Raw genomic sequence first — 26,999 nt, 5'->3', positions numbered from 1 at the left:
ACCCTATCTTAAGAGCATTTTTGATTGCTAAATAATTTGCTTTCCCATTCTCAATAAATTACTGCCAAACTACATGATTTCTTTTCCTTTCCTGTTTTTATCAATAGTTTCTGTCCTGTTTTCTTTAATTGTGAGTCTTTTAGCAACCTGCTGCTTTATTTACGGAAGGATTTTATTTCTCCTATTGATCTTAGGCTTCCAGAGATACTGCTTAAAAGCATCATGCAGTGATCATGAGGCCAAGACCACTTACACGTTTATACCTCCTGCTTCTACCCCTTCTACCCCTATCAAAGACAAAAAGCCCCTTTCAAGTCTCTCCTTTTGGCTCCAAAAGTCCTTCAGATGATGTTAGTATAGTTGCTTCCAAGAACTATTTATAAGCACTGGCACCCTGTAAATCATAAATAACATGTGTTCAGAGTGTATGAACACAAGTAATGTCATATCCTCTGAGATTCTGTGTCTCAAAGTATGAATCAGTGTTTTTGACTTACTACCAACAGCTTTTGCTTTGTCTAGATGGCAAGCTCAATATTTAGAAATAAAAAGCAATTCTTTCTTAGCTGATGGTTTCCATTTTACCTGGAAAGACAAGAGCAGAATGGGAGCTCATCAAAATGTCTCAGATTCATCTGATTTTTCAAAGCAAGAATGAAATGCTATGCCATGAATCTCATAGACTCTGAGCCATTAGTGTCTGGCTATGACCTCCTGACACTGTGGATGAAAAAATAAACAGTAGTTTATGACCTCATGGGTTTCCTTGGTGGTTCAGTGGTAAAGAATCTTATCTGCCAATTCAGGAGATCCTTGAGTCAGGAAGATCCTCTGGAAAAGGAACTGGCAACCCAATCCAGTATTCTTGCCTGGGAAATCCCATTGACAGAGGAGCCTGGGCTGGCTACAGTCCATGGAGTCGCCAAAGAGTCAGATATGACTTGTCAGATAGACTAAACAACAATAGGCAGAACTAAGGTGCATTTAATTTTTAGTTTCTCTTGCCAAACTATTTCTGTTTAGGTCCCATGCAAAACCCAGGATAATTCTGAATGTTATGCAGCTGCTCCAGGTGGTGCCTAATTTGGGCTTTGACTCCCAGGGTCCCAGTTCTTTCCAGGCCTCTTCTGTCTTTTTCCTTCCTCCAAGTTTTGATCCATCTATTTTCTCTTCCCTTCTTGAAATTTTCTAATTTAGTTTATTGTGATTCATGGCAATGTTCACCCAAGCCACCCTAAAAAATGAATGGGACTGAAGAAGTCAGTGAAAAAGTTATAGATGGATACACTGAATTTGTCCAGAGGCAGTCCCCTAATTTTGTGAAATTTGTGATACCTTGTCAATCACCAAACACTTTCTATCAGCTATACGAATTATCTTTGGATCCAATACATCTTCCATCACTAGAAAGCCATGTTGCACTTAGATCATTAAGTCCACCTTCTAAGATGTTTCTCCATCTTCTTCTTAGCAGCTTTCTAGTCCTCCTTCCTCATAGTAGCCAATTTATGACTATACCACCTTTCTCTATAAAACCATAGCCAGGCTCTTTAACAGAGCACGCCAGTCCCCTGCTCATTGTTTGATTTACCTTTTGATACACCACCTTGTGAACTCTACTTTCTAGCCATACTGAAATACTAGTAGATTACTAATCAAGATAAAATGCACCAGAACTGAGGCATTTGTAGCCATTGTTTCTTTTGTTTGTCAGAACAGGAGCATTTCTAGATAGTTTCTCTTGCTTGGTAGACATGGTTCATCACCTCCTCCTCCCGTTCCCTAAGACTATCTTTCTCATTTTTCACATCTTAGCTCTAGCCATGACTTTTTCCAGGAAGCTCTCCCTGACTACCAATCTCAAGACTTGACAAAGTGATTCTTGGTTGTCATCCCATGGAACCCTAACCAGACTTTAACCACCTGTTTCCTGTTCAGACTCCTCAACTACAATGTAAATCCCTTCAAGTCAAGTGTGATCTTATGCATTCTCTTCATTTCATGCTTTCCCATCCCCACTGCATGCCTAAAACACTGCCTAACATAAAACTGGTGTTAAGAAATCATTGGTGAGTGAGTTGCTCCTTAGTTCAAATAGCCCACAGGCTCAAAGATATTGTAAGAAACACTCTTCTTAATGGAAGCAGAAGTCAACACATGTCTATAACTTTCTGTTCTCCCCTGCTTCCCTCAAGATAAAGTCAAGCTCATTAATTTAGAACTCTTTCAAGTGATCTATGTCTTCCAAATTAATTTTGTGGAACATTAATGGCTAATTAGTGAAAAAAAAACATAGTAGCATTTGTATTAAAGGAAGAAAAGGTTAGAAGGGAAAATGGCATCTCTATACAAGCATTCATAAACATTGAGAGCACTGTTTGATGTTAAAGGCCTATGTGTTTCAGTTGGTCCCATTAAAAGATCAGTAAAACCTGTTTATGTGCAGCCAGAGACTCTGTTTTCATCTAAAAACATTATTATGCAAATAGTCGTTTCAAAATACACACTGAGACTTGAATATTTATTCAGTTAGTTTAAGAAAACTCTGCAGCTGAAGTTTCAGAAAATGTAAATGTAGAAAGATTGATACATGAAAAGCCCAATTCATTAAAAGTGACCTTTTAAAATGTGTTGTGAGATTTAGTTGCAGGACTGTTGTGTTGTACACAGGGCACATGGTATAAAAATAACTCTAGTAGAGATTTTAAACATTCACCTTTCCCATTCACGGCCTGAGATTAGCCAAAGATATGGCATGACATTATCCTCATGAGAGAATTAAAAGGCAGCTTAATGCACTCTTCAATGAAGAACAAATTCAATTAAAAGTACACATACAAACACACACAAAACAATGAGAAACTGACACTATGAATATTATTCTACCTAGACAAATCCAATAATACAAAATTTTTGAGTTTGTTATATTTGGGAAAAAATAACCAAATGAGCCAATATTGATTATTTTCATCATCATTGTGTTATCTGATCTGTAACATCTAGCTGAACTCGGCACTTTGCCTATATTACCTCTTTTAATCTCATAACCTGTGTTACAATAGCCATCATCCCCATTTTACAGATAAGGAAACTGAGGCTTAGAGAGACTATGTGACTTGTTTAATATCTCACCAGTAGTAAATGATAGGGATTCCCTGGTGGCTCAGACAGAACTCGGATTTGAATTCCATCCTGACTGACTCCACATCATCCAACCTGTCATAACTGTATTATGTCTCTTTCTATTAACAAGGAACTCTTATCAGACGGTCAGTCTGGGTTACTCCCAATTTTTTGTTTTTTTTTTTTTCAGATTTTTGCTTGTTTGGCATAACTCATTTGTGTGTAGGTCAGATGCTGAGCCTTAACTGAAAAAAAATATTATTTGAAAACCAAGGAATAATGTATATAAAAAGAGACTGAAATAGGAAAAGCAGTCTTTTTTGTTGGCAGCATGCATTATTAAGTTGTATGTTTATTTCCCTAAAAAGGATGCCTAAGTTCAATACATATATGACAGAAGCTAACCCCACAAACGTAATCAGTATGAACTCCCTAACCTTTGAAAATGTGAATTCTCTGCCCTGCCACTTGATATTCCTATGACTTTAAACAAATATTTAAGTTTCTTTAAACCTCTATTCGGAGAAGGTGATGGCACCCCACTCCAGTACTCTTGCCTGGAAAATCCCATGGATGGAGGAGCCTGGTAGGCTGCAGTCCATGGGGTCACTAAGAGTCAGACACGGCTGAGCGACTTCACTTTAACTTTTCACTTTCATGCATTGGAGAAGGAAATGGCAACCCACTCCAGTGTTCTTGCTTGGAGAATCCCAGGGACGGGGGAGCCTGGTGGGCTGCCGTCTATGGGGTCGCACAGAGTCGGACACAACTGAAGTGACTTAGCAGCAGCAGCAAACCTCTATTTCTCATCTGTGAAATGGTACTCATAATACCTATCTTATTGAATTATTGAGAGGACTGAGATAATATATGTAATTTGCTAGCATAGTGGAAATGACCAAGTGGTCATGAAATTCCTATTACAATGTTACTGAAGTAATTCATCAATACTTACTTATAGACACTTTATACAGTTCCTCAGCCCTTTAAAATATATAGTGGTTTCTTCCATGTTCCAGGCAGCATAAAAGTTGATGGCTTATTCCAAGTGTTCAAAAGTCAGAAGCAAATGGCATGTGCTTAACTGCCCTTCCACCCATCAAATGGGTGAAGACTGTTGGCTTTTAATTTGGAGCATTGATTTCTCACTGTGAAGGTTATTTTACATTGTGCTTCTGTCTCTTTGCCTCAGAGGTCAATGTCTTCACTCAAAAAAAACTACTACAAGCTTGACCATCACAAGCAAGATTGGTTTTTCTTTTGCTATCATTTCCCAGAAATCACCTTTCCCATAATAATTTATTATTTTCAGTTCTTGCCACTCTTGCCTGGCTCACTCCTGCAGGTCAGTAAGTGGTTTCCATGTTCCCGGCTCCACTCAATAAAATCCATCCTCCACACTGTAGTCAAAGTGATCTTTGTAGACTACAAATCTGATCGTGAAATTCTTGCTTAGTGTTCTCTAAAAATACTTCATGAATGACATAAGTCAGAACTCCCTTTTTATCCTATAAGGCTTTTGCTGGCTTGATTCCTCTTAATATTATTATATCTCACCACTCCTCTTTTCTTATTACCTGTTCAAACACACTCAGGTATATATCAGGTATATAACAAGCAGCTTCTCATCTCCCATACTTGGCCTGGGCTGTTCCTCTGCCTGTCTGCCCCCTTTCTCTTGCCTTCATTTCTTTCACTGGTGAATTCTAAATCATTGCTTAAGACTTACCTCACATCTTACATCTCTGTGATCCTTTTCTTGTCCTTGTAGCTTCACTCCAAGATGAGTTAAGAATTCCCTTCTGTATGCTTATAATAGCTTGTATCTGTTTTATTCTAGCTCTTATCTCTTTATTGAACAAACTTCAGTGGTGCTTACTGTGTGTCAGGCATTGTTCAAAGAAATTTAGAAATACTAATTCATTGAATCTTCAGGCAAATGCTGAGGTAGGTATAGCATTTTTATCCTCACTTTATACATGAAGAAACTCAGGCACAGAGAGATTAAAAAACACAGCTAATAAGTGAGACATAAAGCCAGAATTTAAGTTTAGCAGTAAACCGCCTAAGCATAAGCATTAACTTCTGCATTACATTCTCAACCACAATGCTAACCATCTCTATTCCCACACTGGTGTTGGAAGGACTCTTTTTGGTTCCTATTTTGGTGTGTCTTTCTCATATGAAGTGCATACTAGCTATATGTACACATTGGATACATAGAAGTAGTTGAATACATTAAATAATTCAATGCTACTTCTACATCATTCCCTGGGCTTTTCAACTCTTCCAGATTATCTCCTTGGACAACAAGACCAAACTTTATTTTGTGAAGTGGTTCAATTTTACAACAGCTCTTCCAAAACTCCCCTCTACTCATACTCTTCCTCTCTAGGCTCTGAGCCTTTACCATTTTACTTAGGGCATAGAAAGCAGAGAAGTTCCCTATCTTTAACACCCCTAATATTTGGCAGGAAATGGGCTATAATTTTGGGGTCAAACAATCCTATGCTAGAGTACTTGCTCTGCTGAGAGCAGAAAATGGCAGTGGCATTTTAGGCATCGAGGCCAGCTGGAGCTGAATAGTTGTTGGAATAAGTCATGGCCTTCTGGGATTTGGTGTCTACTCTGAAGGCCCAGAACCTCAGTCTTTTCACTTGATTAATACCCAACAAGATGGCTGAAGCTAAGCAAACCCCACAGAGACAGCATGATAAGAGTTAAGGGAATGTAATTTGCAGTCAACTTGGGGTTCTAATGGGCTTCCCTGGTTATTCAGATGGTAAAGAATCTGCCTGCAATGCAGGAAGACCCAGATTTGATCCCTGGGTTGGGAAGATCCCCTGGAGAATGGAATAGCTATCCACTCCAGTATTCTTGCCTGAAGAATTTCAAGGACAGAGGAGCCTGTTGGGCTACAGTCCATGGGGTTGCAGAATCAAACATGACTGAGTACTGACACTTCACGCTGGGTTCTAATAGCACCTTTATCACTGATGAGCTGGGTGACCTTGGGCACATTCTTTAGTTATAAACTTTAGTTTTCTCTTCTGAAACCCATAGATAATGCATCTTCCTTACAAAGGTGTTTGCTAACATTTAATAAAATATGTCTCTACCTTAGTTCTGCCTGGCACATCATAAATTCTTAAAAGATAATGGTATGTTATAACAACTAGAATTACACATAGAGTACTTATGTTAACAGGACTAAGACACGTTACCCTTTAGTCAAGCTCCATGAAAACCTGGAGCCTAATAATAAGCTATTTGATGGAAGCTATGGAAACCAGAGAGGAGACAGGTGTAATTCAGCCTGAATGAAGAGGAGGATTGGTAAAAGTTTTGTTATTTATTCATCATTAAAAATATTAATTAGGCAGCTAGAATGGGCCAAACTCTAGTATTCTTGCCTAGGAAATCCCATGGACAGAGGAGCTTGGTGAACTGAAGTCCATGGGGTCACAGTTGGATATGACATAGTGACTAAACCACCACCACCATGAGCCAAACACTGTTCTAGGTGCTGGGGATATACTAGCTAAAGAGAGAGATACAGTCCTGCCTTCAATTTGTTCACAGTCTATCAGAGATAAAGATAATAAACAACTGAACAAGTGACTCAATCTATAAGAATAGCTTTTGACACATGCTACAGAGAGAAAATGAATTATTGGAGAACAATTGGGTAAAAGTTGGGGTAGTCTCTTTGCTTTCCTTTCCTGAAGCAGATCTTCAGATTCAATTTTGTGTCAATGTGAAATATCAGAAGGTGATTCCAGGGAAATGTGGTTGAGAAATGGAAATAAGTCCAGGAAAGGAAGGCAGCAATATGAAGCAAAGACTCTCAGAGGACAACTTTGGCTCAGTCCTGCAAGAGAGCTGTAATGGAATGGAAGTTCAGCTTTGAAGTTGGACCAGTCATGAATCGAGGGAGCTGGAGCATTTATACTCCTCATCCATCAGGCATTGGCTAAGGCTGTACTCTAGGGTGGAGAAGAATATAAATCAATAGGCACTTTCAGCTCTCCAAGTATAGCCAAAGCCATTTTGGCAGCCTGAAATTCATCCTCTGACAAAGAGACACAGGTGCCGGCATTTGGGAGTGAAAAGTACACTGGGGTTCATGTTCATGAAGATACAAGGGAGATCCAAGGTGATGTGGGAAGAGTACTAACAGACTGTGCTTCAGGGGTGTTTTGTGCTAAGAAAATGTTTAAACCAAGACCAGAAAGATAAGACGAATTCAGCCTTGTGAAGAACAGGGAAATGCATTTTCCAGAAAAAGGACTTGCTTGTGGAAAGACAATGAGATAGGGAAGAGAAAAGCATTTTTAATGAATTGAAAGGACTTGAATTCCGGAGCATAATGAGTGAAAAGAAGATTACAAGATAAGACTGAGGAAAAATGCAGGCTCCAGAAATTTGCAGGCCATGTAAAGGAGTTAGGATTTATTCTATGTTGATTTCTGTTGGAAGGTTTCAAGGCTTGGAGTAGCATTATGTGGTTCTAGTGATAGGAAAATCTCCCTGACCACATATGGAATATAGACTGTAGTGGGGGAAGTAGAGCAGACGCAGGGCCATGATTCTATTGTTTACTATTGTAGTTGATGTGAGAGGGGAGAGCAGCATAAACTAGGCTGGGAGGAGTGAAGACAAGGAGAGATGGATGGAGGTAGCGTATGTTGCGAACTTGAAGCCAGTAGGCCTTGCTCATGCATGGGATGTGCAAGTGAGAACATGAAAAGGGGTTAGCATAATTCTTAAGTTTCTGGGTGTAGTAACTGGGAAGATGAGGTGGTTGCTTACTAAGACTGCGAAGAATAAGAACCAACATGACAAGTCAGATGGAGATAATGCTAAGGTCATTGAATGACCTTCAAGCTTTGTGACAATGCTGTATTAAATCTTAGTGATTTCATGACAAAGGAGTGTAATTGGTTCAGTGGAAGGTGGTGACCTGAACACAAGGGATTTCTTCTTGACATCTACTCTAATCTGCCTCTGAAAGGACACTGATGGAGCTATTCTAAATCTCTATGTGATATGTAAGCAGATCCATATTAAACATCATCTTGAACAAATCCTTTTTGAAAAATGTTTCTCTTTTCTCTCAGCAATGGGTCATATTTCAGTTTCTTTTAATGCAATATCATTTAATTCCCCACTTAAATATAAGCATTGATTTAAAGCCAGAGTCCCTCGGGGTATTCATTGAAGCATTTTAACATTTTCTTTTCCTTTGTTTGATATTATAATCAAGTCTTACATAGAAACAGAAGGAAAGAATAGTCTCTGCAAGAAAAGAAATAGGAGCAGACAATTTTAAACACAGGGAACTGGACTATTGGCAGTTAAATTCTAGAAACACTGTGGGGGTGGGAAGGAGCCCTGTCAGTAGAAACCTGTTGATTTTAATGTTGATGAGAAGGCAACTGGGAACTCAATCAAAAATCATCCCCTTGCCTTACACAATCTCCATACCAAGTAGTTGGGTTAATGAGTAGAGGTAGCATGTAATCTTAGAAATAGAAGCAACTTGGCTACTGACCTGCTTGGCCTTGGATAAGTCACAGTACCATTCTGAAAATCAGTTTTGCATGTGTGTATGCATGCTAAGTCGCTTCAGTAGGGTCCGGCTCTCTGCAACCCTATGGACTGTAGTCCTCTGTAAATGAAAGAGCTTGATTTACAGTGATATTGGCAAGTAGGTCCAATGTCATGAGCCCACTCATACCCGTTATCAGTGAATGCCTGAAGCACTGTGTAGAGAAGGATTCTTAGACCACTTCTGGATTCTGAAAAATAATATATCCTTGTAAATAAGCTCTATTTACCATGGGCATTCAGAAGAGCATGTGACAGCTAGAAGTTTCTGAAGTTCATTTCAGTCCTTACGTCTAACGTTTGACTTTTCTCAGAAACTGAATATTGTACATGCTGTTCAAAAGTATTAAATGTTAAACTGATGATAACTAAAATGCCTGGTCTAAATCAATGTATTATAGCATAAAGCAATCCACACCATCTACTTTATCGATAGCTATATGTGGTCCTTTAGAGAAGGCCTTGCCTCTACAAACTGTCCTAAAAAAGTAAAAATGTAATCTTGATTTCATAGTTTTAAGATAGAGGCTTTTTGTTATAATTAAGCAATACTTTGAAGCTCCAGAATATTTCAAATAGACCTTCTAATTAAGCACAGTTAGGCACAGCTTCTTAAAACAAGAGAATCCTTAAACGGGAATGGGATCCACACAAGCTAACCCTTATTGAAGGCGAGGTCAAAATCTCAGCACTAAATTCATGGCCTCTTATCTTCTTGATTTAAATTATACATAATCACCATAGGTCTTTTTTTCTGCTTCATAGCTTCAGATTGGTTGCTTATACTGAGATCTAGTAGGAAAGAAGCAATTCTACATAGTTTGCACACATGTGCATGCACACACACACATTTGTCTTTCTTTAAGCACTCCGCCAAATGTCTGATCATCAGGATGGTATTCCCTTAACTAGAAGTAGAAGCAGGAGACTTTCTTTTTTTCTCCCCAGAAAGAACCACGGCAACTGACACCCAGGATGACAGCTAAGACAAGTTGCAAAGAGCTGAGAACAAAATATAAAAAGAACAAATGCCTTATTTATTTACATGCTCCCTTCCCCACCTGACTGTAAGAAACTTTAGGGAAAGGACTGCTTTCCTTCGTCTCTGTATTTCTCATGCTTAAAATGGGCTTGCTGTGTAATAGGAGCTGAACACATGTTTTCTGAAATAACAAGAGTTCCAACATCAAAACCAGTAGCGAAAGGCAGAAAATGATGTGGGGGAAGACAGCAGTGGTGAAAATTAGAGATGTGATTAAATGGTGTGAAAATTTGAGATTGTCAACACACTTTATGGAAGAAGTGTGGCATGGCTGTGACTAACTTTGGAACCTGGAAATCAAAGGGATTTTTCACTTTTCAACCAGGTGTATTTATGCCCTGATGGCCCAACAAAGCATCGATTTAATTCAGATAGACCCATTGCATTTGACTATGTGAACTAAAATGGGTTTTGTCATTACCTGAACCATTAACTTTGAATACAGGCTTCAGGGTGTGGTGGTAATTGTGTTAAGGGGATGGGAGTGGAAAAGGGATTAATACCACAGGCTTTAGAGTCTGAAATTTCTGGGCTCAAATCTCAAACTACTAATTATGAGTATGATTTGAGAGGTCATTTATACTCTGAGCTGTAGTTTGACTACCTGTAAAGTATGGACAGCAGTACTGCTCATGGGGTGGATAAATGTTACCAGCCGTGTTAAAACATAGCCACGTGCTTGGTACACAGTAGACACTCAAAAAATGCTTGCTGTTACTAGTGGTATCATTATCAGCATCATTAATTTTCAGTAAGTTACTAAATGGATGTACTGAATGAATGTAACTATGAATGCAATAATGCTCCTTCTTAGGTTTAAAATATCTTTTAGGATAAAAACCAAACAATTGTGTCTAGAGTGTTCTAAACTAGGCTAAGTCAGACAACCTATTTTGAAAGCACATTTAAAATTCTACATCTTTATGCAAATATAGGAATGTTTCATTATCATCATCTGTCTGATAGACTGAAAGCATTCTAGTGAGAGAAGGAATGTGTTTTATATTTAAAATAAAGAGAGATGAGTAATGCTGGCAAGAAGCAATCTCAGTGAGATGGAGATGTTGCCAGTTTTTTGCACTGCTTGGGTAATTCAAAACAGAGGTCAAAATACAGGAATAATGAAACACTTCCAAATGCACAATTAACTGATAGTATGAGAAGAAAAGAGCATCAAAAATTATATCATGTTAATATCAATTATAGTCTTAAAGAGATAAGGAAGAAAATGATAGTCAATGTCAAATTATAATTTATATCTCCTCCAAAATTTCCATGTTGTTGGATAGTGGGTCTGGATAGTGTTGCCAGATGTGAGTGAGTTGCCAGATGCTTAGTGAGTTTCCAATTAAAGGAAACAGGATTATATATTATTCTTGTGTGTGCATGTGTATGTGTGTGTGTGTGTGTGCGTGTGTGTGTCTGGCTCAGTCTCTCTGTTTCTCTCATTCTCTCCTGCTTGATTTTGTCTTGCTAAGGTTTGTCTGTGTTTTCTTACAATGTACAGAATATTTCAGGAATTATTCATTTAGCCAACGAATATTTATTGAGCTTCTATGACATAGATAGTACCAGAATATTATGAGGAAAACTTGAAATTGAGGCTTATTCTCATATTTACCAAAGAATACAGTCTCAGATCTGCCTAACCTCATCGTGTGATCATCAATAAATCATCTAACAGAACTTTGGCTAAATATGTCCATATGTGATATGAACTCTCATCTCTGCTGTTCCATAGCTCCTCTGAAGCTAAAATTAAATGCTCAATGAGTGTTTCTGGGAAGCTTTATTGTTACTATTGCTATGTAATTTTTTAAAATAGGAAAACACTGGATTCTGTGGACAAACTAATTAAAGCAGCTAAGGAAGGCTGACTGATAAAAGGAAATTTGACTAGAGGCAAGAAAAAAATATCTGAAGTGTGCTAATTTGAACAGTTACCTCAAACTATCCATTTTACTGTTTAATTCTTCCTGGTAACTGTATATACCTAACAGTGTTTTAGACCAGTATTTCTCAAACCTGAGTGCATCGGAATCTGGAGGAAGGTTTGTTAAAATACAAATCACTGGACTCCCCCTAGGCTTCTGATTCAGTTGGTCTGGGCCCCAAGAATTGGCAATTTCTAACAAGTCTAGGTTAAGTTGATACTGCTGGTCCCGGAGAGCACCCTTGGAGAATTGAAGGGAACACCTGCTCTTGCTGAGTTGTAAACCAAATGGGGAGATAAAACTTGAATGAATTAAAAAAAAAAAAAAATCCTAGCCCTGAGCTCCTAAAATGGAACTCTTACTTTCCACCCACAAACCTCTTATTTCTCCCAGTCCTTGGTTGAGAACACAGTCTCAGCCCAAGTGCTGAAAGTGTAAACTTTGATGGGTTTATCTCAGCACCCACACCCAAGTTATTTACTCATTTACTCAACACATGATTATTTTTTTTAAGCCCCTTCTGTATGTCAGGAAATGTTCCAGAGGCTGGAGGGTAGAACAATGCCTGAAACGACATCTGTGTGCTCAAAGAACTAAAATTCTGGTAGGTAAAATATAAAACACCAAGCAAATGAATATTAGTATAAAGCATGTACTATAACCAAAATATGAGCACGTCATACCATCATCATTGCCACTACCTATACCGTCTCAACTAATCTCTTGCCTGATCTACTGAGATGAACTCATAACTACTTCTCCAGCTTCCACTGTTTCCCAAGCCCAATCAATTATTCTCACAGTTTTCACATGATTCTTTAAAATATTTATTAGATTATGGCATTGTCCTACCTGAAACCTCTTGGTGACTTTCTTTGGCATGTAGTGTTAAAATTAGATGCTTTAATTAACACGGCATATAAGACCTCTCCAAACTCTCTTCACCTTCATAAGGTCTCCTGGCCTTCTTTATGCCCCTCTGGCATACTAAGTTCATTCAAATTTCAGGCCCTTTGTACTTGCAGCACCATCTCCATATGCTCTTTCTAAATATCTGATTCTCCTTTCATCATTTAGGCCTTAGACCAAAATGTGACCTCCACAAAGAAGTAGTTTCTGACCATGGTTCTAGCACACTTCATTGCCACAATTATTTATTACTCATTTTTCCCTTCATATCTGTTACTTCTCACTGATACTATCTAGCTAGCTAGCTGTATGGGTGATTCCCCCAAGCTTCATGAGGGCAGTGCTTATTCAGACTTGTTATTGTTATGTCTCTAGTGCCTAGACAACTGCTTGACATATCATAGATACTCAGTTAAAATTAATTGAATAAATAAGTGAATGAATAAATGAAGCACTGTGATTAATTGTCAAGGTCTTCATTTTGGTATTCCTTGACATTAATGGCCATGCCAATTTCATCTTTACACTCCAGTGTTTAGTCATATACATATAGTAGATGCTTAATAAATGTTTATTGAATAAGTCAATAAGTAAAATAGACATTTCACTTTCTTGTGCCTCTGTATGACATATTGAGTCCAATATTTTGTTTTCTGTTTTAGAGGTAAAGATTCTGAAGTTCAAAAAAGTTTAAGAGACTTGTTTAAGTAGAGGCAAAGAAGAAGAAAAATCAAAATAAAACGACAAAGACTGATCATCCCAGAGGCTGAGGGTGGGGAGAGTTAAAGAAGATTAAATGTCAGGTGAGCAGATGCTGAGTAGGGAACTGAACATTGACAAATGGATTTGGCCTGAAGATGGATTTTGATAACTTTGAAGAGAACCACATCAAGGGGAGAGTGGAGTTAAGGAGGAAAGTAGTACTGAGAAAACAGAGGAGAGGTGTAGGAGAGATTGCTTGGGAAAACAGAAAGAAAACTCTTTTCAAACTCACAAACTATTATTACTTGAAAATAGTGGGAATTTAAACATATTTAAACAAAGGTGAGATTAAAGCCAGTGGAGAGGGGGAGTCCAGGGTGGGGCTGAGTTTGGGCAGGAGTTCAGGAGGTGGGAAGAGGTGGGGGTCCCAGCAAAGGCTGTCTCTCCCTCTACAGTTGTGGGAAAGATGGAGAGACGCAGGCAGGAGAAGGTTATGTAGCCAATAGGGCAGAATTAGAGGAGCTCATCCAACAAGGCCGACCTGATTTCAGTGAGATGTGATGAGCAAAGTTGAAGGGCCATCAGAAGGCCTAGAACCTTCAGAAAAGAACCATTGAAAATAGCGGCTCATTTGTTGATGAGTCCAGAAACAAGTAAAGATGAACCTCTGAGTATGAAATGAGTGTTTGGCATATCAGAGACTATGTTAAAAGGTAGAGCAATGGGATAAGGAGAGGCCAGGACCTGATGACTGGAGGGAATAATGTTAAGTGTCAAGGATGAAAGTGTTACTGAGTTTTTGAGAAAAAATGAACATCAGTTTGGTTACTGCTTTTACCTGTGTCTAAGCATGAAATTTTGAGCAAGTCATTTCTCTCCTTTTGGCCTTAATTTCCTCTTCTCTGAGTAAGAATTGCTGTCATTTGTGAAGATAAAATAGAGGTAATGTGCCCTAAACACTTAGCAGAGGATCTGGGTCCTGAGAAAGCTCAAAAAAAGATACAAAAGGAAAGCTCCAGAGAGAGTTTTAGTTCTTGTTTTAAAACTTAATATGCAAGGATCAGTCACTTGAGAAAATGATTTTAAATGCCTAAACGTGACCTATCTACCCCCTATAAGGTTCTGAGTCTTCAGTTCAGCGGTTGGGCCTCAGAATACGAATTTTTAATAAGCCATCCCTCTAGTTGATACTCTTATAAGCCATCCATGAGTCACTCTGAGAAGACCCTTGAGAAATGCAGTGGTCATTGATGGAGTTGCACAGAACAGAGCCAGTATTTCACAGTTACAGGGGTACTGGTATCCTAGCCATGTTTGACTCTCTAGATCAGGATTCTTCCTCAGGAAATACCTGGAAAACAATTTATTCATCCATTCATTCATTTACATTCATTTACACTTGCAATGTATATTCACCAGTCTTAAAACATCTCTCTGCAGAGGCTTTAGCAGCAGCCTCAGAGACTCTAATTTAACTCATCTTATTAAAATCATCCAGGTAATTTTAATGTGGGACCAGTACAGTACTGTAAAGTGCACAAGGTGTTGATCTGAAGAAAGATTTAAATTGCTGTGTAATTTCAGCACTATTTAGCAGGCAGATTCCTTTTCTAGGACCAATGTAACATTTTTCTATTGGCCTCAGTGCACAAATGGTACCCAAGAATGCAGGATGGATAGCTGGAGAAAGAGCTGTGATTCTAGAACAAGTCGGGGTGAACAATCAGCATGAGTGAATTAGCTCTGTCCTGCCTCAAATATGGCCATAGCAGGTGGAGGCATAAATAACCTCCTGGAATGTATTCTACTTTTTTCCCCCCAGAAGACTGCTTTCTAGCAACGCTTAAAGAGAGAGGTAGAGGGTAGCATGTTTTATACCTGTCGGCTGAATAACGCAGCTGAATGAGCCAAAAAAAGCCTCAGAGACCCCTCACAGTGATCTGAGAAGGGACGTCGGGTTTTGTCAAGGCTGCACGTGAACAATGTCCATGTAAGAAAGAAAAGAAATTGCCATGGCAATTATTTGAATGAAAAGGAACACTCACTGTCAGGCCTATACATTATCCTTTCCAGGAACTGCTCCCTATTGCCTCAGAAAGGTAAGAACGAGTCCTTTGATGTAAGGCTTTGTACTTCTGTAAAAGCTTACTTCTGAGCAGTTCAAAGTACTTTCCATGAACTCCCTCACAGTCCTTTCAACCCATTTATGGGGTGGATGGCAAGTGTTCTTCTCACCTCACAGAGGATAGGAAAGTTGAAATGCAGAGAGATTAAATAGTGTGGTCAAGTTTGTCCTTCCGTCTTCTAGGATGAAACTCAAGGCTCCTAACTTCCAGAGTCCTCACAATTGGCCCTGTCACCTCCCTGCCTTTTCATCACAAGGTTAACATATAATAGTACTAAAAGAAAAAAAAATCTGCCAATGTAGAAGATGGATATTTTCAATTTAGTACTGTCAACTGCCTGAATTGAGCCTTCTATCAGGGTTGTGATATCATTATTGATTCACCAAGTGGGCAAATTTTTCACATTTATTTATTATTATTATTATTTGTTGAAAATAATACAGTTGCATTATCATCATCAGTATGTCATCAGATATCCATCAGGTGTTATCTTTAAGCGGTGGTGTGAAATAGTACACTTTTTTTTTTCTTTTAATGCTCTGGACACCTCTTTCCTCTGACTTTATTTTCCTTTTTTTAAATTGAAGTATAGTTGGTTTACAATGATGTGCTGCTTTCAGGTGTACAGCAAAGTGATTTTATATATATATATATACTTTTTTTTCTTTTTCAAATTCTTTTCTGTTAGAAATTATTACAAGATATTAAGTATAGTTCCCTGTGCTGTAGAGTAGGTCCCTCTTCGTTATCTATTTTTATTTAATAGTGTATATATGTTAATCCTAAACTCCTAATTTATTCCTTCCCCCTTCCCCTTTCATAACTGTAAGTTTGTTTTCTGTTTGTGAGTCTATTTCTGTTTTGTGAATAAGTACATTTGTGTCATTTTGTTAGATTCTACGTATAAGTGATATCATATGGCATTTGTCTTTCTCTGACTTACTTCATTTAATATAATAATCTCTATATCCATCCATGTTGCTGAAAATGACATTATTTCATTCTTCTTTTTGGCTGAGTAATATTACACACACACACAGACACACACACATATGTTGTTTCCATGTCTTGGCAATTGTAAAGAGTGCTGCTATGAACATGGGGTGCATGCGTCTTTTCTAATTATAGTTTTCTCTGGATATATTGTTGCAACCACTATGGAGAACAGTAGGGAGGTTCCTTAAAAACTAAAAATAACATTACCATGTGACCCATTGATTGCACTCCTGAGCATCTGGTATATCTGGTATATTTTATCATATTTTATTTCACTGTCACAGAAAGGGTATTATAAAGCAACATCGTGCATGTAGTCTATTTAAAGGATAACTGAGGTGTGATTATTTTTGAGTACAAAATAAATACTTTTCCCATAGGGCAAAATTTTAAATAGTAATATTGATTTGATTGTTCAGCACTCTAGTCATTAAAACTCATTGTAGGACATCAATATCATATGAGAACTAGAGTGTTCTTAACACAGGACAAATATCAGAACATCAGAATTGTTGTGTGTATTCTTAATTTGTTTTATCATTTAAATTATAAAATTAATACATGCAAATACGAAATGAAAAGAATTTTGTGTGTAGAGGTTTTTAGCTTAGAGAGAACTTAAGATGAAAAGTAAACACCCTCTTCTCTATAAAATTTTGCTAAATTTTCAGGATTATACTACAAATACACCATATTCTAACAGTATATCTTGGATAATTTATCATTAGTCAATTTCAACTGTGTAAATCTAACATTTGTTTCTATTACATGGTATTCCATTGTATGGCTATATAATATTAATAATTTATTCAATCAAATCCCCTAGTGTTCTTAGGGCTTCCCTGGTGGCTCAGATGATGGCTCAGAATCTGTCTGCAATGCTGGAGACCCAGGTTTGATCCCTGGGTTGGAAAGATCCCCTGAAGGAGGGCATCACAACTCATTCCAGTATTCTTGCCTGGAAAATCCCATGGACAGAGGAGCCTGGTGGGCTACAGTCCATGAAGTTGCAGAGTTGAACACGACTGAGTGACTAACACTTTCACCTTCATTTTCCTAGTGTGGACATTTAAGTTATTTCTAGTTATTCAATAATTAAAAAAAAAAAGAAAAAGCTGTAGGTACTGAACAGTCTTGAACATGAAGCAATTCTATGTGTCAAAACAGAGAATGTGTCAAAACATTTGTTGATAAGGAATTTCTAGGATAAAATGTAGCTAGAGTTTATATTTATCTTTTAAAATATGTACATATTTATAACATATAGATATAATATGACTAAAATATATATTTAAGATTCATATTATATATTCAATATAGTCATATACTTTAACATATGCTAGATATATATTGCTTCTTTTTTTCCTGAGGATATTAAAAACAGAAACACAGCCTTTTAAGCCCCAGCATAAAGTAGCTACTAGATCAGAATCTCCTAGGATGTTCCCTGAATATATTTTTTTTTCTTTTTAAAACCAAATAATTAATTCTGAATTACAGATTAAATTCTCCATCCTATAGGAGTATCAGCCAAAATCATAAAGGTCTCTTTCCAGTCTCTAATCAGTGTAAAAATCTAACTTTTAAAAATCATAAGGAACAGATCTATTTGTATATATTTGATACAGTAGAGAGGTCAGTATGAAATTGTTTTGTCCTGCACACTGCTCCTGATAACCAGCAATAAAATTCAGCAAAATAGTCAGTTTCTGCTTCATGGGACAGGCACTTTTTAGTGACTATAACTTATTGGAAGGATTAGGTATTCACTCAAGCAGAGCACTCAGCATTACTGCAGATGGAAGTTTCAAAGCTGAATATGCAAAGACAGTGCTAAAACTACAGGGAGGAATTTTCATGGGACTTTCCAAGTCTGTAGAATTTATTTTCATTATTTTTATTATCATCAGCAATTTTGTGCAGATATGAATATTTCTTAACAGGCCTGGGATTTGGAGCAGGAGGTTGTCTGGATGCTTTTATGACTACCTGTGGTCTTGCAGAGAACTATCCCTAGAAAAAGGAAATGTAAGAAAGAAATGAGATGCTTCAGCCTTTCTGAACAGTTTACGGCTCCCTTTATATCTTTAGAAAATGTACTGCTTGGATAAGATCGCTCCTAAAAAACCTTCAGGGATATCAAGAAATCACCACTCTGAACCCTTCCTTATTAAAAAAAAATGTGGAAACCAGCTTTGTCACAAGATAGTGCTCTTGGTTCTCAGGAAGTTATTATGCTTGCAAAGAATAATTAAACTGCTGACTATGAGCTTACTGAATACTTGGAAGAAAAAAATCATTTCATACAAAAATATTGCACAAGCCTTAACATAATTCATGCTACTGGCATATTCAGTTTTTTCATTCCCAAAATGTTGCTACACTTTGGAACACCATGAAGTTAAAGAGCATTCATATTTAAATAAAAACATGTGTGCATATTCTAAATGGACATTTTCATATAATCCTATTATATTAATATGTTAACATATATTAAATTAAACATTTTCATGAATACTATATTAAAGAAAAAATATTTAGGGGTGCAATATTGGGGCAAAGGGGAAAAATGACTATCATCTGAGAAGGAATCCTGTATTATTTCATGTTTCACTGTCAAAAAATGAGGACACAAAATCAGGAATTTATGGTAGAATTCTGTTTACTACAGGGTCCTAACATAAATCCTATGTAATCTCCTTTCTCCCAGATGTGGATGAATTCTGTAATCATTATGGATGTCTTTCTCATGATCAGGTTATGTTCTATGGCACAAGTGAAGGGATTTTGCACATTGATCAAGATGTAGTCAGTTTGACATTGAGTTCTTTAAAAGGGAAATTATTCAAGGTGAGCCTGACCTAATTAGTTGACACTTTTTAAAAAGAACATGGACCTTCCCTGAGTTCAGAGACCTTTTCCTAATGGTGTCAGAGAAGCAAGCTGCCATGAGCTCTATAGTTGCAAGAACCTGAATCCCATCAACAACCAGTGGGCATGGAAGACAACCCAGAGTCACAGGTGAGATCACAACCCCAGCCAGTACTTTGATTGCTGTTTTGTGAGACCCTGAGAAAAGAACCTACCTATGTCTGAACTTATGACCCATGGAAACAGTGAGATAATAAATAAATGTGTATTTAAAAAAAAAAAAAAAGAGTTTATGGTGCTTCTAGTTACTTTGACTGAGGTTAAGTGGCCAGCTACTGTTGTTTTTTATGACCGTGCCCAAGTCTGGGCTTCTTAGCACAGAAACAAGTTCATGTTCAAATGCTACAATTTATTAGACAAGTTAATGCAAGTCCATTATAGGACTTGGCACAATATCTAATACTAGGAAACATTCATCATTATTCTCACCAATTGGATCCATCCTTGGGCACGATGTGGTTAGTTAACTCTAAGAGAATTGTCCCCAGCCCCTGTCTCTGAAACAAGGAAGAGAAACAATATGAGAAAACAAACAATAAAGGGAAAAGTGGTATTTATGGTTATCTGGGTGTTCTTTGGAAGGAATGATGCTAAAGCTGAAACTCCAGTACTTTGGCCACCTCATGCGAAGAGTTGACTCATTGGAAAAGACTTTGATGCTGGGAGGGATTGGGGGAAGGAGAAGAGGGGGATGATAGAGGATGAGATGGCTGGATGGCATCACTGACTCGATGGACGTGACTCTGAGTGAACTCTGGGAGTTGGTGATGGACAGGGAGGCCTGGCGTGCTGCCATTCATGGGGTCTCAGAGTCGGACACGACTGAGCGACTGAACTGAACTGAACTGAACTATGTTTTAAACACTCCACTAGGAACTTAATAAGCATTTCATGTAATCTTTCACCTGACATTACAAGGCCAAGAAAATAAGGCTTATAACAGGTTATTATTTGCCAAAGTTCATGAAGTTAACAGGGTATGGAGCAAGTATTTGAAACTTAGGCTGGCTGCAAGGTTGGAAGGAAAGTCTCAGTATTCACATACCATTGACTTTACTCTGCTCCAACCCAATGCATCTCCAACACCATCACTAATTGGTAGTGAAAGGAACTGTCCTTCCATTTCAAACTATGGGCTTTTTTTCCCTGTTAGTTTTTTACTGTGAAGATCTGCTTTATGTGTGTGTGTGTGTGTGTATATATATATATACACATATATACATATATATGTATAAAGGTCTCACTACTGAGTGACTAACACACTAACTCACACACACATACACACACACACTGCTGCTGCTACTGCTGCTAAGTCGCTTCAGTCATGTCCAACTCTGTGCGACCCCATGGACTGCAGCCTACCAGGCTCCCCCATCCCTGGGATTCTCCAGGCAAGAACACTGGAGTAGGTTGCCATTTCCTTCTCCAATGCATGAAAGTGAAAAGTGAAAGTGAAGTCGCTCAGTCGTGTCTGACTCTTAGCGACCCCATGGACTGCAGCCTACCAGGCTCCTCCATCCATGGGATTTTCCAGGCAACAGTACTGCAGTGGGGTGCCATTGCCTTCTCCACACACACACACACACACACACACACACACACATATATAGAACCATAATGGTGGGATACTCATTATAATAGTAATTACCCCAAGGAATTTATGGTGCCTGTAAAGAGGCTGAAAACTCAGCCTCTTTCCTTCTGTTGTGTTAACCTCTGCATACAGAGTATCAGAAAATCTAAACACTTCTACTCTAGACTCAAAAGAAAATATGATTTGCAGCCTAAACTCAGAACAAAATATGTGCTCTAGATTGTTCACTGTTGTATAGAGAAAGTATTGGGTACTTACTAAGTTTTTCACTAGCTGAACTCTTGTGTTGGCATCATAGGGAGATAACGAAAGCATTGACTTTAAGATTATTATTATTATCTAGCTGGCGTGCTGCGATTCATGGGGTCGCAAAAAGTCGAACATAACTGAGCGACTAAACTGAACTGAACTGAACTGAATGACACTGAACTACGGAATGGATGTGTGACTTTGAAAGTTGTTTAAACTGTTTGAGCCTCAGTTTCGCAGATGAATTTCAACAGTAATAGTACCCATGCCATAGACTGCTTATTTGGATAAATGAGATACTCTATACAAAGCCTTTGCAACTGTGTCTGACCTGCATTAAACCTGTTAAAATGGTACATGGCATCAAGAACTGCTGAATATCCCACTTGTAGAAATGGGCTCTTTTAACACCTGTAATAGGGATAGATTAATCCCAGAAGGTATATTAGATACTCAAGCACTGCTACAAAAGGGACCATAAGTTCACATTTACCATACCATGGCATTTGGCTGGATTTTTAAAAAATGCAGCATTTGGAGATTCCTCAGTTTTCAAGGATTTGAGCAGTGTAAACCATCACTAGTGCACAACCAGATATTCAGAAAAAAACTAAGTTAACAAGACTATACAAAGATCTCAAGGGCAAAGGAGTGAATTAAAGCACAAATCATTTTAAAGATGTTCTTCATATGTTATATGTTTGCTAATTGGCTGGACAGTTTATTCTAGCTCTGCTCCTATGAGGCCAGCAGCCAAGTTAGGAGCTTCAGGAAATTTCACAAAATCTATGCTGTGATGTCTTTGAGGGGGAAAAAGAAAAAAAAAAAGAGTGACTCTAGCAGCACTGGGCTCACATAAACAAGGAATATTGAAGCAGGTCTGAGTACGGCCGCCCCTTTTAAGTGGGACCCAACCTCCAGAGATCACAGCCCTCCCCACTCACAGTGTTGCATGTGTACCCACACCATGCTGGACTCACCCTTTTGTTGGAAATTCTCAGCCCATGCAGACATTTGTGTGTTGAACCCCCTTAGAGTTCATGTGTGCATGGTGCCAGTTCAGTCTCTCAGTTGTGTCTGACTCTGCTAGCCCACGGACTGTAACCCACCAGGCTCCTCTGTCCAAGGAATTCTCCAGGCAAGAATACTAGAGTGGGTTGATAGTCCCTGCTCCAGGAGATCTGCCTAACCCGGGGTCGAATGCGTGTCTCCTGCATTGGCAGGCTGATTGTTCACCACTGAGCCCTGCTGTAAATGTCTTTTGGCCCATACCTTTGCTCTCCATGCATGTTGGACCCAATTTCTAGAGAATGCCAGAATTATACCAAACCTCCTTTAGTGTCTGTAGGTCCCTTCACTTCTGTTTCAGTGTCTTTAACCCTTTAGTACACCCCCTAATAGACCAAAGAGTCCTAATGAGCAAGAACCATAGCTCTGGCTCACAGAACCACAGCATTTTGCCCGGTACTTAGTTCTGCACAGTTCGGGCATAATTGATATGGAATGGCTAAGGGAAGGAATGGGAAATAGAGTGCAGGTGGTTTAGAAATTGGACCTATTGGTGATAGCTATGAGACCTTATAGCAAGTCATTCATCCCCTCAGGTCTCACTTTATATATAATGTAAAGTTGGATTAGGCATCTTCCAATTCTTCAGTTCTTGGATCCAATGAAATACCTAATATCCCTTGTTCATTTTGTTTCTATTTTAAGCTCAATTTTACTGATTTGGGGTAAGCTACTGAAGTCTGTACTACTGGGATGTTTGTAATATTACCCTTATCTCTTGGGATTACTGCAAGAACTAATTAATAAATAATGTGGAGAAGATTAAAGATAAAAAAGAAATGGGAACTTATTATATTTTCATAATTGCATTTTAAATGGTAATAATTGTGGATCTGTGTTTCACTTAATAACAGAATTAAGCAATTAGTGCTTATAAAAAATTAGTTTTAGTTTTACATTCCCTTTTCCCTGAAGAAGTAATTTTCCTTTCTTTTAATTTTTTCAACTTTTACAATAATTTTTTTTTTATAACCAATGGATTTGTTACAGTCAATCTCTGAACGCTGCATTCTTATTTCATGAGAATAAAGGGTATGTAATATTCTTATCCCTCCTAGTTTCCCAAAGGCTAACAGTACCTGACGAGGAGTTGGACTTCCTAGTTGGTGCACTGGTAAAGAACCTGCCTGCCAGTGCAGGAGAGATAAGAGATGCGGGTTTGATCCCCAGTTTGGGAAGATCCCCTGGAGTAGGAAATAGCAGCCCACTCCAGTATTCTTGCCTGGAGAACCCCATGGACAGAGGAGCCTGGTGGGCTACAGTCCATGGGGTCACAAAGAGTTGGACACGACTGAAGTGACTTAGCATGCACAAGTGCATCAAAGTTGCCTGCACTTGAGTGAAGGAAGAAAAGCAAAAATTGTATCAACAGAAGACAACTCGTGGCAACTATGTGGCCTAAATTGATGATGGACCTCTTATAATTTTAGGTGTTATGTCTTCACACATTTTGATTTAGCTCTTGTAAGAATTTTACAGGATGCCTCAAATGACAAATGCTCCAAAACTAAACCCTAGTTAACAGAATGCACTTCAGCTTGGAAGTATTTGGAGGAAGGAGTATTCATTTCTTCCACTTCGGACTGAGATGGTGGAAGCTAAGATCAAAGCTGCCAGGCAGCCTGCCATCTGGACCTTCTGGGAGAGAGGACACGAGGATGTCTGAAGACTGAGAACTTCCAGAAAGTCAGGGTTGCAAATTCCTGCCACCTGTAGGGTCTCCCTCAGCTGTTGCTCGAAGTCTGCAGCTCTGGTTGACAGACACCTGCAAAGGTGACTATGACCCACATATAGACTGGAAAACTCAAAATTCCCAGGCTGTCTCATGTGCGGTAGAATTAGGCACTGTGTCCCACAGAGCTGTAACTCCCTAAGCTAGAATCCTTCCACTTTAAATGATACCTCCATCTCGTATGAGATTTCTGCCATATGTAAATACCCTTCCTCTTCATGAACAAAACTCCTCAAGATACTTGAAAAACCTCTATCCTTGTGTCCCTTTTGCTGATTCTATGTAATAATTCACAATATGAGTAGAGAAAATACTCCTACTTGCTTATGACATCCAAGCTATGTATTATTTTTAGATCTCAAAGTGATGTTATATGTATTAAAACTTTAGTCATTAGTGATGAAGGATTTGCACTAATCTTTGTTCACCTCTTGTGATCAAACATATATTTTAATACATTTGTTTGGGCAGTGAGTAGAAGGCTGTGACTCTGAAACAGAATTGTGTTATGTGGTTCACAAGAAGATTGCACTCGCTGTTGTGTTATCGTTACCTATGGCCCCTAGGTCTGGCCCCTTTGAGACAAGTTGGAGCTGATCTTATGAAGACATCACTTCATGAATACTTTATGACTTAAGAAAAATCTGACATGAATGTCGTTTTCTGTACCTACACATCTTTGAAACTTTAGTTTTGTTTCTTCTTTGCTTCTATATCTTAATCTTATTAGTTTTCTAATGCTGTATAATGAAGTAACACAAACTTGCTGACTTAAACCAATGCACATTTATTATGACAGAGTTTTTGTGGGTCAGGAGTCTGGGCACAGTTTGAGGGGTCCTATGCTTAGGTTCTCACAAGGTAGGAATCAAGATGTTGGCTAGGAAGGGTTCTCATCTGGAGATGTGATGAGGGAAGAATCTGTTTCACTGTTCATATGGTTGTTGGCAACATTCAGTTCCTTGTAACTATAGAACTCAGGGCAGCTGGCTTCTTCAAAGCCAGTGAGAGAAAGAGAGACATACTCTAGCAACACAGACATTGCAGTCTTCTGTAATGGAATCATGTGCATTGCATCACCTTTGCCATATTCTTTGGTAGAATCAAAAAAATGCACCCTGCCTACGCTCAGGGGAGAGGATTACATGAAGACATGAACTTCAGCAGGTGGGAGTCATGGATAGTCGCCACCTGAAGCAAGTATCTGCCTCATTGTTACTTCACTTGCCGTTATTCTGGCCTTAGTTATTCTTCTTGGGCTTCCCAGATGGTGCTAGTGGTAAAAAACACGTCTGCCAATGCAGGAGACATAAGAAATGCAGGTTCCATCCCCAGGTAAGAAAGATCCCCTGGAGGAGAGCATGGCAACCTACTCCAGTATTCCTGCCTGGAGAATCCTATGAACAGAGGAGTCTGGTAAGCTACGATCCATAGGGTCACAAAGAGTTGGACACGACTGAAGCCACATAGCACGCAGAACTTATTCTTCTTGAATTTCCAGTTCCAAATCTGACATAATCTACTTTTTCTCCTCTGACCCTGGTTATTAGTTTTAAATAGTATTCCTCACTCAAAACCTTATCACACATGTTCTATAGGAATTTTATGTTTGTCTACTTAACAAATGTTTATTAAGTTAAGTCCATACCATTTCTGTCCTTTATCAAGCCCATCTTTGCATGAAATGTTCCTTTGTATCTCTAATTTTCTTGAAGAGATCTCTAGTCTTTCCCATTCTGTTGTTTTCCTCTAATTCTTTGCATTGATCGTTGAGGAAGGCTTTCTTATCTCTCCTTGCTTTTCTTTCTTTGGAACTCTGCATTCAGATGCTTATATATTTCCTTTTCTCCTTTGCTTTTCACTTCTCTTCTTTCACAGCTATTTGTAAGGCCTCCTCAGACAGCCATTTTGCTTTTTTGCATTTCTTTTCCATGGGGATGGTCTTGATCCCTGTCTACTGTACAATGTCACAAACCTCCATCCATAGTTCATCAGGCACTCTATCAGATCTAGTCCCTTAAATCTATTTCACACTTCCTCTGTATAATCATAAGGGATTTGCTTTAGGTCATACCTGAATGGTCTAGTGGTTTCCCTACTTTCTTCAATTTCAGTCTGAATTTGAGCCACAGTCAATTTCTGGTCTTGTTTTTGCTGACCGTATAGATCGTCTCCATCTTTGGCTGCAAAGAATATAAGCAATCTTATTTTGATATTGACCATCTGGTGATGTCCATGTATAGAGTCTTCTCTTGTGTTGTTGGAAGAGGGTGTTTGCTATGACCAGTGTGTTCTCTTGGCAAAACTCTAGTAGCCTTTGCCCTGCTTCATTCAGTACTCCAAGGCCAAATTTGCCTGTTACTCCAGGTGTTTCTTGACTTCCTACTTTGCATTCCAGTCCCCTATAATGAAAAGGACATCTTTTTTGGATGTTAGTTTTAAAAGGTCTTAGTTCTAGCAAAAACATGGAATACACAGAAAGGAGCAAAAATAATACAACAAAGCAAAGATGAAAGCTATGAAAATACTACATTCATAGAACTCACATTTGGAGTTTCTTTAATTTGGGATACCTATCTGTTTATCCAAGTAATAGATGAATAGAATCAAAAGAGCAAATATAATTCTTTCTGGTTCTATAAGATGTGTACAATAAAGAGATGTGATATAGTAGGGCAGTCAATGGGGACCTGGGAGCAGAATGAATCTCCGGAAAACCAGTCCACCCCTCATTCCCCAGAAAAGGCAAGAGAAAGACATTTGTCTTCTCATTGTAACTGCCAGAAAACTAATAAAGTAGTATTCATGGCCACATTTAATAAAGAAAGGAGGCTGACTTAAATAAAGCAGTCATAGGTCAAATAGCTTGTAAGCCATAAATGTAAGATTTGTGACCAGATCTTCACCCCACACATAGCAGTGCTCTAGAATGTTATTCATACAGGATAGAAAGGAATTTGTTACTTTGTCTATTTTCTCTTTA

The 26,999-nt window shown here is 38.4% G+C and overlaps 1 protein-coding gene and 1 long non-coding RNA gene across 4 annotated transcripts in view; both read left to right on the top strand.

Annotated features, from left to right (window-relative positions):
• Positions 1–26,999, top strand: part of KCNIP4 (potassium voltage-gated channel interacting protein 4) — a 1,326,525-nt gene that overhangs the window by 796,417 nt on the left and 503,109 nt on the right. The gene's annotated exons all lie outside the window — the stretch shown is intronic.
• Positions 957–26,999, top strand: part of LOC132345491 (uncharacterized) — a 51,236-nt gene continuing 25,193 nt past the window's right edge. The window contains exons 1-2 of the long non-coding RNA XR_009494849.1: positions 957–12,313; positions 13,281–26,999. The exon at positions 13,281–26,999 is cut by the window's right edge and continues 25,193 nt beyond it. This is a non-coding gene — a long non-coding RNA (uncharacterized lncRNA). The remainder of the gene's footprint in view (positions 12,314–13,280) is intronic.

Source organism: Bos taurus, chromosome 6 (assembly GCF_002263795.3).
Source record: "Bos taurus isolate L1 Dominette 01449 registration number 42190680 breed Hereford chromosome 6, ARS-UCD2.0, whole genome shotgun sequence".
NCBI lineage: Eukaryota > Metazoa > Chordata > Mammalia > Artiodactyla > Bovidae > Bos > Bos taurus.
This window is presented reverse-complemented; position numbering and strand designations above follow the sequence as displayed.